The 3734-nt window shown below is 40.8% G+C and overlaps 1 pseudogene; it reads left to right on the top strand.

Moving 5' to 3' along the window:
* The first annotated feature begins 700 nt into the window (after positions 1-700).
* On the top strand, positions 701-799 carry LOC136541022 (small nucleolar RNA R71; annotated as a pseudogene).
* Positions 800-3734: the final 2935 nt, after the last annotated feature.

The following is a 3734-nucleotide window of genomic DNA, read 5'->3' as shown; positions in this document are numbered from 1 at the left end:
GTTATAGCGTTTACCTTCTCAAGGTTAGTGGCAAAAGGCAGAGTAGAAGCCAGCTGGGCTAATTGTAATTCTATCTTTTATTATAGCTAAGTTGGTCTTTTATGGCAAAAGAAAAACTATCCATTTTAGTATTTATACTTTCTAGGACCTTATCAATAAAAGCAAGCTTCTTAGAAATATTCTCATTAATCCTAGCTTGTTCGAAGATCAAGTCTCTTAAGGATGTTTGTTTAGAAGTATTATAGTAATTACCTGGGTACTTACCTTGGTAAGTCGACCATTGTTGTTGATTCCACCCTTGTCTCTGTTGTTGTGCAGCTGAATTGTTGATGACGATGTTTGCATCCTCTTGATATTCATGGAATTCAACCCCAAGTATTCTCCATAGGTGTTTTGAGCATTGAATGCATCTTGAATGGCCTGACGATCTTTCTTGTAATTGGCTCACTATTCAAGCCAATTCAACAGTACGTCCATCTTGGTTGACAGTGCACACACCTCTTCTGGTACTTCTTCACTCTTATTGCATGATTGAATATTGCATTGAGACCAGCCTTGATTAGAGACTATCTTCTCCATAAGAGTTTCAACTTTTCCAAGGGTGAGTGACATAAATGATCCTCTAGTAGTTGCATCTAGTTGTTCATGAGCTTTCTGAGTTAATCCATTGTAAAAGCCTTGCATGAGCAACCAATCTTTCATCCCATGATGAGGATAATATAAAATATATTCTTGGAGACGTTCCCATGCTTTTGGAAAGGTTTCTCCCGTCTACTGCTAGACAAACAAGGGTAAGCCTACTAAAGAAGAGGTTATGATATCATCAATAAGTGTGTATTTGGTCAATTCTCTTTAGCCACATGCCCCTCTCCGGCAATGGCGCCATAAATGCTTGTTGACATTTCTTAGCATCACTCTTTACTAAGTTGTCATCCCTAGCATGATGCTAGAAATGCGTTGTTGGTAATTATTGAGAACACATGTAAATTTATACATATACTAAGTAATACGCAAGCGCACAGATAATGTACCATTGTAGCATTTCACCCGGGAGTATACCAGGTATCGTTATTTATATTTTATCCATAGGGAGGAGCTATGGAGTTGTGTTGGCATAGAGATATTAACAAATATATATACTTATGATAAAATCACTCTCATGCTATGGTAGGGGTAAGTCAAGGGATAAATAAATGATAAGTGTAAGGTAATAATAGTATTCCAAATATAGAAATAGAGACTTATAAAATGTAGTATGGCTAAGTAGGAGATTCGTTAAGAGCAAAAGATTCCTAAGTCATTCCTTATTTACTAAGTCTTTTGTACACCCAAGTATATACAATCTCATCTATAGTAAAACTAACTTTGGATCTATGCATAAGGAACATTACTAAGGAAGATCAAGAACAGAGCTTGTCTCCCTTCACAACCGCGTTCTACTTGCTCTACAAATGGGGACTAGACTACAAAGGACTCAATGGGAGTGCCACATCCATGATCTACCACATGACCCAAAGTGCATAATGCATCCGTAGGCAAACAATATCTATGCACCATGCTTACATAATCTCGACCACTTAACTCACTCGAGTACTGAGCTAAGAGCTTTGCAAACATATGCATAAATTCATCATCAATCATAACTATATCAAGCATATAACTAGAGCAAACTAGGAACATAATATTAAAGTAGCACAAAGTCATAAATATAGAGATACAATGGCTATACCAGTCTCTAGACGGTAGATCTAGAATCCTGGGCAATAGCCCACACTCTACTTGAACCTTGCTAGCTAGCCTATACTAGAAACTTGAAGAATTGGAGATCTATTCTCTTCTCTTTGGAAACCCTAATTTCTGGTCTAAACTTGACTTATGGCAGCATGCTCTAGAGGGGGGGCAGGGGCTGGTTATATAGGCCAGAGCATCCAATGTGAGCCCTTGGATCAAACTGACTTCAAGAACAGCGGAGATGCAATCCTTAAGGTGGTGGGGAACTGTGGGGGTATGACCCCCAATGTAACACCCTAGGTGTTAGCCTTGCATAAATTGACTTGCATTGCATGAGCATGAGCATCAAGCATTCATATTTAAGCTTTTATAAGTGAAATATTTGATTGAAACATATGCAACATTGCTTGTTAGTTTATGTTTCTTTGTATATATGCATATGATCATGAGTGAAAACATGTAATTGGTTTATGTGAGTCACTAAAACATATTAGCTACACTTAGGTTAACAAATGGAACATTGTTCATGAAAGTCACCTTTCATGATCATGTACTTAAGTGATGTTATGTGTTGACCTGCATAGCCCTATGTGTGACCAATGCATGAAATGAGTGTGTGAACTTGCAAATAGATTAAACATGTTTAGAAGATCATGATGAACAACTTTGGTATTCATGGTTAAGGGTAATTTGGTCACTAAGCCAAAGTTTAAGTGTATACCATCATTTGAATGTAGAATGTTTGACCAAGTTTGAACTATGTGATAGAGACCTTGCATGGAGGTGGTCACTAAAGCAAAGTTGTAGTATTTGGTAAGAGGAACAACTTTTATTTTTGGGTCATTGACTGGTTTAGCTCCTAACATGCTTGAATTAGGCTCACAAGAATCACCAAATCCTTGTCCTCAGCACTTAGCAATTTTTTTTCTAAGTTTTTAACCCGGATAGTGTTGATAGCCCGACTTTGAGATGATATAACTCGAGTTTGGTTGAGATTCAAGGCTTGAGTTTTAAACAAGATTTGGAGCTAGTATGTAGGGCTACGACTTTGGTATAGATTGTGTGCGCTAATTCATCATGGATTCAAAGATCGAGCTTCACAAAATCGTGCTGTCAGGCGTTTGATCGGGCACAAAGAACTGAATCGCCTGTTCTTCGGTGGCCAATCGTCGTAGAGCATGCGCACTGTGTGGACACGAGGATGGCCACGCGTCGCCGGCGCCCTGCCTAGCGCGGCCATGACGGGCTAGAGCGCACTACAACAAGCCCCGCGCTCGCCCGCACTGCCCCGCGCTCCCATTTTTGTTTCTAGCTTTCTCCTTCACCCTAGCATAGCCATTGCAGCAGCCGCCATCGCCATTGCCGTCGTAGCTGCTCCATCGAGCTCACCTTCGCTCACCGCCGCCCCATTCTCCAATCGGTCGCGTTCGCAGCTCTGCCTCACCCTTCTCCACCGTTTCCACCTTGCAGCGCCCGCAATTGTGCCTTAGGTAAGCCGCCGCTCGCATTGTGCCATCGTGGGTATGCCTTCGCCGGAGCTCCGCCATGGCCGCTACCGTGGTCGTGCTTCGTCGGACCGCCTCCAACCGCCTAAGTCACCTAGATATAGTTGCTTGGTCGTCGTGATGCTGTTGTGCGCTTCACCGGGCTTCGCCGTGGCCAGTGATGGCCAGCACACCGTAGAGCAGTGCCGCCGTGCCGCCATGGCCGGCGCCGAGCCCATAGGAAAAATATAATATTAGCATTTGTAGTAGAATTTCTGGAAGATTTAAAATGTATGTAAACTTGTTTATCTTTTTTAAATGTATGTAAACTTGTTTATCTTATATCTAGAGTTCCTATGCTCCAAAAATTATGAAATTTATGTGGTGAACTATTCTTGACAAGTGTAAGCTCTGGTAAAAATTTGAGGGTCAGTGCATACATGGATTTGTAGTTATAGATTTTCCTTTTATAATTAGGTGATCCTTGTATGAATTTTTATAAATTATTTATGAATCCAA

Source organism: Miscanthus floridulus, chromosome 2, assembly GCF_019320115.1.
Source record: "Miscanthus floridulus cultivar M001 chromosome 2, ASM1932011v1, whole genome shotgun sequence".
Classification (NCBI taxonomy): domain Eukaryota; kingdom Viridiplantae; phylum Streptophyta; class Magnoliopsida; order Poales; family Poaceae; genus Miscanthus; species Miscanthus floridulus.
The sequence above is the reverse complement of the archived record's forward strand: the minus strand, read 5'-3'. Positions and strand labels throughout refer to the sequence as shown.